Source organism: Staurois parvus, unplaced genomic scaffold (assembly GCF_062004578.1).
Source record: "Staurois parvus isolate SC_StPar_1 unplaced genomic scaffold, SC_StPar_1.0 ptg000217l, whole genome shotgun sequence".
Lineage (NCBI taxonomy): Eukaryota > Metazoa > Chordata > Amphibia > Anura > Ranidae > Staurois > Staurois parvus.
This window is the reverse complement of record NW_028318013.1, coordinates 8,805,513-8,818,864: the sequence shown is the minus strand read 5'-3', so window position 1 is coordinate 8,818,864 and position 13,352 is coordinate 8,805,513. Positions and strand designations below refer to the sequence as shown.

The 13,352-nt window shown below is 44.3% G+C and overlaps 1 protein-coding gene across 7 annotated transcripts in view; it reads left to right on the top strand.

The window, feature by feature from the left end:
* The first annotated feature begins 3,716 nt into the window (after positions 1–3,716).
* Positions 3,717–13,352, top strand: part of NDE1 (nudE neurodevelopment protein 1) — a 188,092-nt gene continuing 178,456 nt past the window's right edge. For 5 of the 7 annotated variants that reach the window (XR_016312993.1, XM_089679089.1, XM_089679090.1 and 2 more), the window contains exon 1: positions 3,721–3,808. The gene's annotated coding sequence lies outside the window, so the exon portion shown is untranslated. Of the gene's footprint in view, positions 3,809–12,356; positions 12,479–13,352 lie in introns of those variants that run through there. The other 2 variants (XM_089679087.1, XM_089679088.1) reach the window with 2 other exon arrangements.

Sequence of the window (13,352 nt, the reverse complement as noted above, 5' to 3'; positions counted from 1 at the left end):
CAATACAAAGTGAGACAATACAGCAACAATACAGTTCAATACAAGAGGGTTAGGAGGGCCTGATCCTGGGAGCTTACAATCTAAGAGGTATGTGAAAGACCAGGATGTACTAGGCCACTAGTGCTCACCAATTCACCAAAAGGTAGCGTGGCACTAGTACTGGCACTCTGCTGCATATGAGGAGACATCAATATTTACCAGCAAGTGCTAACAGAGATCAGGTCAGATTCTGTAAACACTGCGGTTTTGTGTGCAATGTATCAAGTGACTTGCTGACACTGCACTTGCTGGGGGAGAAGGGGGGGGGTAAGTGTAGGGGCTAAACGCAGGTGCTGGCAGGTGCCAGGGTTGATCCCGCTAACGCTGCATTTTTGGGGATGCTATACTAATGTGAATGCTGGTATACTGCTGATCTGGTCAAAGATATTGATCCGTTCAGACACTATACTAGCAATGAAGGTTTATTGTGTATGAGCGTGTTCCTGGCAATCAAGGGGTTAAATGTGATGACTGGTGTACCAATGGGCAATCTGACTCTATCTGGGAGGGGCGTGAAAACCACGGGAGCATGATTCACGTATATATATGTGATTTTTGCACACCTGTGCCGCCCTGTAGCAGTATTTCTGCTATAGGGCGGTCAGGAAGCGGTTACAGAAGCGGTTTGTGTTACAGCGCTGCATTACTTTAACTGACATTTGCGGGATCATGCAACACTGCACTAAAATGAAATTTATGTCATTTTTTTCCCCATGAATTGAGCTTTCTTTTGGTGGTATTTGATCGCTTGTACTTTTTTTATTTTTTGCGCTATAAAAAAAAGTCTGACAATTTTGAGAAAAATAAACAATATTTTGTACTTTTTGCTATAAAACATATCCAGTAAAAAAATTAAAAATCAAATTTCGTCATAAATTTAGGCCAAAATGTATTCTGTGACGTGTCTTTGCTAAAAAAAATCCCAATACGTGTAAATTAATTGGTTTATGTTAAAGTTACAGTGTTTACAAATGGCGGTATAGATACTGGATTTTTTTAATACTAATAATAGCTGTGATCAGCAACTTATGGCGGCAATCAGCGACTTATGGCGGGACTGCGGCGGACATTCTGACACTGGGGAGGAACCGACTTGGGGTCACTGACATCCCCAGTGACACCAATACAGTGATCAGTGCAAAAAAAAAGCACTGACACTGTACTAATGGCACTGGGGAGGAAGGGGTTAACATTTTTAGGCAATCAAAGGGTTAACTATGTGAGGGGACTGTTTTACTAGGGGGCAGGAGTGTGTGCTTCACAGCACACAGGGGTGTGTGCTGCACAATGCAGCCTTCCTCCATGTCAGTGTTTGCCGGCAATCGCCGGGCTCTGGCGGGTAATCAGCAGCCAGGACTCGGTGAGTAACACCCGTGGCTGCGATTGGCGCCACGGGTAGGGCGGTCGCGCACCTTGCTTGTGCCCCTAACATGTAAACAGGATGACGTTTATAAATGTGATGCTGCGCACAGGGGCCGCTTTACTGCAGTATATTACTGTGGGTGATCCCATAGTGGTTAAAATACACCTATGATAAAAATTATAGACCCTGCATTTCTTTTTAAGTGGGCAAACTTACAAAATCTACGGGTGATCAAATAATTATTTTCCTCACTGTATGTGAACCGGCTCCCTTGAAAAGGCAGCAGGTTCACATGTCATGCAAAGCAGATTTGGTTCAAAACACATCCAGTTCGCATATATGTGAACCAGGGAACTCTGCACTGGTCAGTAAATGAATAGTATACAATGTAGCCGTGTGGAAATGTTCTGCCCTGAGCTCAGGAATGAAAATAAATGGTAAAATTTCACCTGAGGGAGATGGCTCTGTGAATGAAAGCACATGAGAATGTTTTTACAGTTTCATATTTCTGTGTGCTTTTATTTTTTCCTCTGATGCATGTAAAAAAAAAATTATGAATAAACAATGCCAAAAATATTATTTGAATTTAAGTGAATAAATATTGCAAAACATATTTAACTAATTTTGTAAATGTTTCTTAGGGAATTGATTACCTTTCAGATAAATACCGCATGAGATATTTTAATGCAAACAATCATGTGGTATTTGTCTCTTAGTAAGTTGACCCCTTAGTGATGAAAAAGCAGTTTGGGGTTTAGCCAATCTTTTTTTTTCATTCTAGTGTGAATAGTCCCTTAGGCTGCAAAGGCAAAAATTATCCCCTCGACAAAATTAAAGATAAAAGCTGATTGGTTGCCATGAACAGCTTCTCCAGTTTTCCTAAATACCCCTCAATGAATTTGGAGGATGAGAACGACAGGCAAACCACTGACATTTTTAGAGGGAGGCCGGCAGGGTAGTGGAAGGCAGTATTAACAGCTTCTGTCTGCCCAATAGTAGTACTACTACTATAGGGTGGCACGGGTGCACAAAATCACGTGTATATATGTGATTTACCATATCTGGGTAGGGGGCACGCGCGAGTTGCTTGTGCACCCCACCCGCGCCGCTATTTGTGACCTCAACTGTCAATCACTGGGTTCCAGCCGGTGATTACTCGCCAGCACCCGGTGATCGAAGGGCATTACTGACGGAGGGAGAGAACTGTAAGTAAACAATACAGTTCTCTACCGTCAGATCCTGCACACTGCTATGCATGGTTTTGCATAGCAGAGCTATGCAAAGCAATGTGCTTACAGTGAAGCACACAGACACAGCACACAGTAAAACGCACACAGTTAACCCTTTGATCACCCCACATGTTAACCCCTTCCTGCCCAGTGCCATTAGTACAGTGTCAGTGCTTTTTATTAGCACTGATCACTGTATTGGTGTCACTGGGGATGTCAGTGACACCAAGTCAGTCCCCCCCCCCCCCCCCAGTGTCAGAATGCCTGCTGCAGTCCTGCTATTAGCAAAAGATATTTAGCAAAATACATTTTGGTGTAAATGTATGGCAAAATTTGATTTTTTAAATTTTTCTACTGGACATGTTTAATAGCAAAAAGTAAAATATATTGTTCCCCCCCCCTCCCCCCTCGCTTTGACTGCATCTTATCTCTAGCCTCCTTTTTTTTTTTCTTCTTTTTTTTCTGTCATCTCTACTAACATTCTGCTAACTTTGTGAGTAGTACTGCTTAGACCTTGAAGAAGGGGACATTCCCCGAAAGCTTGTCCTCAAAATTGTATGTTAGTGCAAATACAAAAAGTATCACGGACAGTACTCAATTGTTTTTTTCTCAAAATTGTCGGTCTTTTTTTTTTCATAACGCAAAAGATAAAAAACGCACAGGCAATCAAATACCACCAAAAGAAAGCTCAATTTGTGGGGGGAAATAAGATGTAAATTTCATTTGGGTGCAGCATTGCATGACCATATTTTTATTTTTTGCGCTATAAAACAATCATAGACAATCATATACCACCAAAGTAAAATAACGCAGCGCCGTAATGCAAAAAATGGCCTGGTCAGGAAGGGGGGTAAATCCTCAGGAGTGCAAGTGGTTAATGTTCCTAGAAGCATACTTGTATTTTACCCTTTCCTTTCTTACATTCTACACAGCCTTCTATTCTGAAAATAAGCACAGGTCAGATCGCATTGTTAATAAAGTTGTTACAAAGAGAAAAGAAAGCTCTTTTGCTGAAGCCTCTTTCGCTAGCGGGTTGGCTGGAAGAGGTGACGCCCATGTGCTAGCATAAGCCAATGAGATTGCGAGGAAGTTTGAGTTTGACTCAAGGCTGTTATTACTGAGTGCTGATCGGCCGCGGAGGGTTGTTGTCCTGGAGATCGGTTAAGGTAGAGGTGAGGTCAGTGTTCGGGCACTCTGAGGTGTGAGGGGTTCCATCGCCGCTACCGTTCACCCTGTCAGGGGGGTTGCCTCGTGTGTACCCGGCTTTATATATGACTGCTTGTATAAAGCCGTGAATTGATGGAAGTGTTACGGAGCGGGGTCTGGAACTGATCTCCGTGATTGGGTTCATTCTAACGCTCGCACGGGGTCTGATTTAAACATTCCGTAACTGTCCACAATATTATGACTTAAATACATTACTAAGAAGATTTAACTTTGTAACGATCACCAACTAAACAGAATAGTAAGCGTCCTGTCCATGGATGACGGCTGAGTGCTCTGTCAGTGTGGAGCTCTGCAGTGATCACATCCAGTGGTGTTTTCAGGTTTTGTGCTGCCCTAGGCAACACAAATATCGCCCCCCCCCCCCCCCACACACACACGGAGAGACCCTGCCACCGACCAACACCCCCCTCGCCCACGAGGAGAGCCTGACATTGGCCAACAACACCCCAGCCCCCCCCCCCCACCACCAACCAAGAGCCTTCTACTACCACCCCCCCCCCCCCCCATACACTGGCCACCCCAGCGAGAGAGAAGGAACTCACCTTCACAATCCCCGGGAAGCCCTGCATACATGCACACATCACTCCCATACTTAAAAAGCCCTCCCTGCACCCCAATGACCCGAACAACCTCAGACCCATCTCCCATTCTCATCCAAACTCCTCGAGCGCTTAGTCTACACCCGCCTAAGCTCTCGCCTCAACGACAACAACCTCCTCGATCCCCTATAGTCAGGCTTCCGTCCCCTACACTACACCGAAACTACCTTACTTAAACTCTCCAACGACCTTCTAACCACCAACGCTAATGGCCACTATTCAGTGCTCTTACTCCTCGACCTCTCCCCTGCCTTCGACACAGTCGACCACCCCCTCCTCCTCAAAAAACTACACTCCCTCGGCCTCAGAGATAATGCTCTCTCCTGGCTCTCGTCCTACCTATCCCAACGCTCCTTCAGCATTACCTATAACGCTACTACCTCCCCCTCGCTCCCCCTCTCTGTTGGGGTCCCTCAAGGCTCTGTCCTTGGGCCTATTCTCTTCTCCATCTACACCTCCTCCCTTGGCCAACTCGTACACTCTCACCGCTTAAACTACCACCTCTTTGCCGACGACACATAAATCTATCTCTCTACCCCTCGCCTCACTCCCTCTGTCTTCGCCTGAATCACAAACCTACTAAACGACATATCAGATTGGATGTCCCTCCACTTCCTTAAACTGAACCTCTCCAAAACTGAGCTCCTAGTCTCCCCCCCCCCCCCCCCCAGCTCGCACACGACCCCCCACTAACTTCTCCATCACGTCCAACAATGCCACTATCAGGGTCGCCCCACAGGCCAGAGTACTTGGTGTCATTCTGGACTCCAACCTATCCTTCCAGCCCCAAGTCCAATCACTAACAAACTCATGCAGACTCCACCTCCGCAACATCGCCAAAATCTGCATGTTCCTAACCCCAGAAACCACTAAACCGCTCATCCACTCCCTCATCATATCACGACTTGATTACTGCAACTCCCTCCTCACTGGCCTGCCTCGCCACAGGCTATCCCCGTTTCAGTCGATCCTGAATACGGCAGCCAGACTCATTCACCTCACCAACTGCACAGTTTCCGCCACCCCCCTCTGCCAATCCCTCTATTGGTTCCGATTGCACAACGGATCAGATTCAAAATCCTAACCCTGACATACAAAGCTGTCCATCATACTGCCCCAAACTACATCACTGACCTAATATCCAAGTACCACCCAACATGCACACTCCGCTCCTCTCAAGACCTCCTTCTCTCTAGTTCCCTGGTCTCCTCCTCCCATGCCCGCCTCCAGGATTTCTTCAGGACATTACCTATCCTCTGGAACTCCCTACCCCAATCCATCAGACTATCACCTACTCTCCTCTCATTTAGTCGCACCCTGAAAACCCACCTCTTCAGGGAAGCCTACCCCACCCCCTGCTAATTGCCGACCTCCTCCACTCTTCTTACCACTCCATTCCCCACAGCTATCTCCTCCTGTACCACTGTCCCCTCCCTCCTAGATTGTAAGCTCGAAAGAGCAGGGCCCTCGAACCCCTCGTGTATCACATTGTATTGTTTTCGTACTGTTTCATGTTCTGTCTCCCTTTGTAATGTACAGCGCTTAGCGAACTGTTGGCGCTTTATAAATACTGTATAATATAATAATATACATCATGAAGCAGCCCGCCGCCTCTCTCAGATCCCACCTGGTCCCCATGCAGCATGTGTCCCTTCTTCTATTCCTTCTGGGGGATGGTGCTGCCCCCCTAAAAAATGCTGCCCTAGGCAAATGCCTTGTTTGCCTTGTGGTAAATATGCCCCTGATCACATCATGATGGTTGAATGTATGGGGATCTTTGTCATGGGTCCAGTGATTGTTCAATACACTGTTAGGCTAAGTTCAAATCTATGCGTGTGTAGTTGTTTCTCAGTGTGGTTTATTTGTGTTTTTGTTTTTTTCCCCATGTGTCTTTGATGCATTTTAATGTGTTTTGGTAAATTGCAAGCTATGTGTTGATGTTGCTAGGAGACAGTGTCTATTGTTATGCAGGAAAATGTAGCAAAAATGCATGTGTGGTGGTTTGTTTTGTTTGTTTTTTTTCAGCAGCCCCTGAACTCTCCCTAATGTTTTCCTATGTGTCCATGTACACTATGTTGTTTACAGTCATTTTTTTTTTTTAATGCACCAACCTTGCGTTCAGGAGTAGATTTTATCAGCGTTCCAAACGTTTTTAAAAGCGGCTAACCGTGTTTATGTGCATTTACGTTTAGAAGCGTTTTTGAACTGTTCCATATCCAAATGCTGTCCAGAGCCTTTTTTCATAATCAGAAATGCATGCAATGTGTTTTCCATGTATTCAAATGGACCTAGCACACCAGCGCAGTCAGGTCCAGGTTTTGCCGGAAGGAAAAAATGGTGCTGCATTATGCTCATGATGGGATCCATAGTGAATACAACCAGAAAAGATAGGTAATCTCAACACATACTGCTCTTTCTGCTTCTGCTCTCTCTTTCTCTCAAAATGTCTGAAACAGTGTTTTTTTTTTTTTGTGTGTTTTTTTTTTTTTTACTGTTTTCAGTGCATTCTAGTCATTTTGGAAGGTCTCCTGATCTTATCTTTAAAATCCGCTTCTAAATGTGGTATGCAAACGTGGCTAAACAGGCATTTTTTAACCTACGTTTTCCAGCAGTCAGTTTTCATTTTTCAGAAGTGTTTTCCAAACGTCCCATGTACATAGAAACTAAGAAGTAAGGTTCAGGGCCAGTTCACACCACAAAAACATCCTCCGAACATGTTCTAGGTGCCTTTTTTGCTTACAGTAAAGTGTTTTTTTTTTTTTTATTGCATTGGAATATTTACACTGTGCTTTTCATGTATTCCAATAGCTCTAATTCACACTAGTGCAGTCGGTTTCTGGTGCAGGAAAAAATGTAGAACATGCTGCATTTTGTTTCTTTTTTTTTTTCTGCAAAGAACTGTACTGGAACATAACACACTACTCCAGAACAGAGTATGTTGTGAACTGTAAGAAAAAATGTATCCGTAGTGCATTTTCGTGGTGTTAACTGTTTCCGTGCATTTTTCCTACATTTTGCTGTGTTCTAGTACAGTTCTGTGCAGGAAAAAAATGCAGTATGTTCTTCTTTTATTTTCTGCAGCAGAAACTGACTGCACTGGTATGAACTAGGTCCATTGGAATACATGGAAAGCACTGTGCTTGAATTTTTGATGCTGGGAAAAAAACAACTCACTGGACTACATCTGGTGGTTCACACTATAGAAACGCAGTCTGGATGCATTTTCTGCATGCTCGCTTTTTACGCATCCTGATGCGTTTTTGATTCATTCCAGTTTATTGTTGTCCTCCTTTTTGTTGGTTCATTTGGGGTCATTGTGTTTTTTTGAGGTGTTCCAGTGCATTTGTGATGTTTTTGATGCCTTTTACCACGTTCCAGTACATTTCTGTGCATGAATAAGGCAGCATGTTCTCCTTCCTTTTTTTTTTTTTTTTCCCTGTAACCAGAACGCACTAGACATGCAAGCACTGGTGTGAACCATGCCATTGACACCCATGTAGCATACTTTCTGTGTGTTTTTGGATGCAGAAAAATAACCTAGTGGACTGCATGTAGTGTGAGCAAGCCCTAAATGGATTGTAGTGCATTTTTTGGTAGATCTGCAAGCACATTAAAAAGCTGCATAGATGTGAGGCTAGCCTTATTGTAGAACACTGTTATCATATACATTATGTAACCTTGCAGTACACACAAGGTAAGGATAAGACTGTCCTTTTGTGATCTGACAATAAGATAAGACTATCCATGATACTGTTGTGTGTTGCTTGGGACAATACTGTAACCAGGAGCTGCACTCAGCTGTTTTACCATTACTAATGTAAAGCATACTGCTCCAGATACTGTATATTAAATTTCAATACATTTTTATTGAAGTGTTTTCAAAGTAAAGTATGTTAAGTAGCTATGACATAAAGAGCCATGTGTCTATAAATAGTGCGCTATTGGTTTTCAGATCTGTAGCTGTCAGTAGCATGAGTCCGTGTTGGACCATAACACAAGTCTGTAGCACCAGCTTACCATCTGAAAAGTTTACAAAGGAGGTCTGTAGTTGTTTGGCAGGGGTCCAGGTGGCTAGCAAGATGCTGATCAGGATGTGCTGCCGAATCCAGTTGGAAAGTTGAAGCGTTTCTAAATCTTAATTCATTCTCTACATTAAAGTGGTTGTAAACCTCCAGGCATGAAGTATGAACAGAGCGTATCCCTCTATAGTGTGTACGTTTCTCAGTTAAGAGCACTAAGGAGTTTATTTACTAAAGCTGGAGAGTGCATCAGGCTCATATCTGTTTAGAATCCAATCCGCTTCTAACCTCCGCTTGTTCAATTAAGCTTTGGCAATACACTGATTGGATACTAGGCAGAATTGAGCCTGATTTTGCACTCTCCAGCTTTGGTAAATAAACCCCTGTGTGTCATTTCTGTCTGCTACTTTGTTCTCTGCTATCCATATGAGTCACTTCTGACAAGTTTCTTCAGCAGATGGACAGCCTCAGCTCTGTTCCTGTGTGGAGGGGGGTTCTTCCCACCTATCGGCTCTCAGGGCTCTCCTCACTGAGCTCTGTAGTGTAACTTAAGCTCTCTGGCACCAGACCTCCTCTGTAATGCTAAACTGATGACCTATAAGGGGTTTTAAAAGTGTTGCCTATAGAAAATATAAGGTACTAAAGTTTGTTGCCATTTCGCAAGTGCATGCAAATTTTAAGGTTGGATATCTGTTTAATCGATGCAACCTCATCTTTTATATTTTTATCAAACAATTGGGTAATCTTTTGCTTTTTTGTGTCCAAGAATTAAGTGTACTGAAATTTTTTGTGAGGACATAAAAAAATTGGAACTACCCCTATTTTATTCTCTGGGGTCTCTGCTTTTAGAAAATATATATAATGCTTGGGTGTTTTATGCAATCTTTAGACCTAAAATGTTTTTTTTAAACAAAAAGGGCTCTGGTAGGGAAAGGGATAAAGGATCAGCCAGACAGTCCCCTTTCCTGACGAGCACCTAATCAGTGCTCATTACACTGCAAGATTAATCCTCCTTGCTAGTCCCCGGGTTCGATGCTGGAGACAGGCAGGGAGGTGAGGAGACTTGACAAAGCGCAACTGCGCAAACCATGCCGTCTTGGTAACCCTGCATAGCTGAAGCCGACGCCGGACACTGCCTTCCCAATCATCATTGCCGTGATGATGACGTCGGTGCGCTGACACCACGTGATTTGAAGCCGACAGGAGCGTTTGCCGATCTCAGCTCCCTTCAGAGCGGGCAGGCCATCTGTTGGAGTCACACTTTTCACTTCAGGCTGGTCAAATTTTATATTTGCTACTTTGTCTCACCCAATAAAGATGCATCTTCATTAAGGTGCTTGACTGAGAGCATTTTCCACAGTGCCTATTCTTTTCAGTTCTCTTCATCATGCAAATGATTAACAAGGCAGCAGTGGTGAGCTCATGTTTAATTGTTCACGTTTCCACCTGGAGTGGCCTCTCTGCGCTCATTTGTATGAGTTTCACACAGCCTGACCTATGCCTTCTCTACTCCACAGAAGCAAAATTGAGAGTTTTCTGGTGATACTCCTAACTTGGAACTGGTCCAGGCAGATGTGGTACTGACTTGATCAGGCAGACACCATGTAGGCTCTTCAGATTAACCTGGCCTTCTATCCCAAGGATATCCTGGTTTTGCACCCTGCTTAAGTTAAGCAACACAGGTCAGTTGTCATGGACTTCCTGGTATATTTATTCATCAACAGGGGTAGACTGACAACTCATGGGGTCCCCGGGCAATAGGGGATTGTGGGGCCCCTGTGTCCTTGCCCAAACTCAAAAAAGCCTATGAATAAGGTACCAGAGGCATCTCGTGGCCCCCTACTGACCCCGGGCCGTCGGGCAGTGCCAGAGTTTCCAAATGGTCAGTCCGTCCCTGTTCATCAAAAAACTAAATGGGTTCCTTTCCTGCTCTGCAAAATTGATAATGAAGAAATTCTGGTGGTCCTCCATAACTCTGAATTGGTCCATGAGATCATGGCACACCAACCTAGTAAAGTTGCTTGAAGATACACAGTGATCCCTTCCAAGCCTCCTAGAACCGATGTTGGATCCATTGCAAACACACAGCCAAAGCTCCCAGGCCATCCTCCTCGGAATTCTGCTTCTAATCACAGCAATTCTTGGTGTCATTGCACTCCAACTGTCCTCCTTCTCGTCCTCCTCCTTCTCGTCCTCCTCCTTCTCGTCCTCCTTCTTCTCGTCCTCCTTCTTCTCGTCCTCCTTCTTCTCGTCCTCCTTCTTCTCGTCCTCCTTCTTCTCGTCCTCCTTCTTCTCGTCCTCCTTCTTCTCGTCCTCCTTCTTCTCGTCCTCCTTCTTCTCGTCCTCCTTCTTCTCGTCCTCCTTCTTCTCGTCCTCCTTCTTCTCGTCCTCCTTCTTCTCGTCCTCCTTCTTCTCGTCCTCCTTCTTCTCGTCCTCCTTCTTCTCGTCCTCCTTCTTCTCGTCCTCCTTCTTCTCGTCCTCCTTCTTCTCGTCCTCCTTCTTCTCGTCCTCCTTCTTCTCGTCCTCCTTCTTCTCGTCCTCCTTCTTCTCGTCCTCCTTCTTCTCGTCCTCCTTCTTCTCGTCCTCCTTCTTCTCGTCCTCCTTCTTCTCGTCCTCCTTCTTCTCGTCCTCCTTCTTCTCGTCCTCCTTCTTCTCGTCCTCCTTCTTCTCGTCCTCCTTCTTCTCGTCCTCCTTCTTCTCGTCCTCCTTCTTCTCGTCCTCCTTCTTCTCGTCCTCCTTCTTCTCGTCCTCCTTCTTCTCGTCCTCCTTCTTCTCGTCCTCCTTCTTCTCTTTCTTTCCTCTTCTCTTTCTTTCCTCTTCTCTTTCTTTCTTTCTTTCCTCTTTCTTTCTTTCTTTCCTCTTTCTTTCCTCTTTCTTTCTTTCTTTCCTCTTTCTTCGTGACATTTCTACTTTTTTCACTTTGCTTCTGGAACACAGCACCCCTAGCTGCCTGAAGTAACTATTTTGGATACAACATAACCTCTCCTACCCCCTGGGTATTCCATCCTGCATGCTCACTGTGACAGCCCTGCTGAGAGCCATGTCTTTGCAGAGCATTCCCCCTGGATCCTGCTTCATGGTGCCTCCCATTTTACCTGGTTTCTCAACACTCATTATTCCACCTAAAGTGATTGCAAGCAGGAAGGCAGGCTTCCTGTCTGTATGTTGTTTTCCTTAGAATGTATGTGGAACTGTGCAGGCAGAGCACAGACTACATGCTCAACACAATGACTTGGTGCTGAAGATAATACTGGCATGGAACCTTGCAAACCACAGATCATTGGAACAGAGGTAAGTATCGTGGTGTTTACTTATACTCTAAAGCTGAACTGTAGCTAACAATTTTTAAGCAGTTACTGTACAGTAGCAGGGTATTTGTGTTTTCTTTTTGGATAAAGGTTTCACATAAGGTATATGTAAACCCTCACCTTGTAAAACAACCCATGTGGTTTAAAAATTGAAATTAAAAAAACATAAATCCTCCCCCCTTTTTTTTTTTTTTTCTCTCTTTTTGATGCATAGGGAGGAGAAACGGCAGGACACTGGTCTTTCCACTGAATGGGTGTGCGGGGGGAGGTGTCAGCAGAAGCTTGATTATTGGAGAGCAGGCTGAGTTCCCAGAACAGCTAGAGAACTAACCATGCTCTGCTCTCATGCCTAGTGTAGTCTGTTTTTGATAGGAAAGCAGAGTGGCTGGCAGGAACCAGTGTGTGTGTGTGTGTGTGTGTGTGTGTGGTGTGTTGTTTGTTTTTTTGTTTTGTGTTTTTTTTTTTTTTTTTTTTCTTGTACAGCAGGCACATATCAGGAATGTTGCATTTACATATTCTTTAAGCTAACCATTATAAACAGAACCCCTGTCTCAACCTTCTGACTGCCACTTTTTCTTAACAGCTTAGCCTGCTAAAAGAAACTGAAAAATAACAGACATATTGGCTGGATCAAGGGACGTAAAGGGGGCAGCCTAAAAAATACACCAATGCATCCGCCACACATCAAAGATTGGTAATCTGCAATATATTACATTTTTCCTTATGAGTTTAGATATACTTTACCTTGGAGGATCAACCTGTCTCAGTTATTATTATTATTCAGGGTTTATATAGCTCCAACAGTTTGCTTGGCTCTTTATATAAAGGGAGACAATACAGCAACGATAGTTTAATACAAGAGGGCTAGGAGGGCCCTGCTCTTTGGAGTTTACAATCTAAGAGGGAGGAGCTGGCGGTACAAAAAGTAATGACTCTGGGGGATGTACTGAGAGGAATAGAAGATTCTGTTATTAGCTCAGGTGGGATAGGCTTCCCCGAAGAGAGGTTTTCAGAGATCGCCTAAAAGTGGGCAGAGTAGGCGATAGATTGGGTTAGAGAGTTCCAGAGGATGGGGGAGCTCTGTACAGTTTGGGTGATATTAGGAGACAAGATTGGTGATGTAATTTGGGCAGAGTTATAAATGCCTTTTATATGTTATTGTTAATGTTTTTTTAATTTTATTCGTTGGGCAATGGGAAGCCAGTGGAGGGATTCGCAGAGAGTGATGGAAGATATGGCAAAGTTAGTAAGGTGGATGAGTCTGGCAGCAGCATTCATGATAGACTGAAGATGGGATAGCCTGCGATGAGGTAGGGCAATGAGGAGGGAGTTAGAATGTTAGAGTTAGAGGGAGTCAGGCGAGAGAGGGAGCGAATAAGTTGCTTAGTGGTTTCAGAACAGTGGTTTCAGGTTAAGAACAGGGGTATCCTGGAGATGTTGCGGAGGTGAAGTCTACAAGATTTGGACAGTGATTGGATTTGGGGCTGCAAGGACAGATGGGAGTCTAGGATTACAGCTAGTATCCTGGCAATTAGGGAGGGGACTGATGGTTGTATTGTTGATCTTGA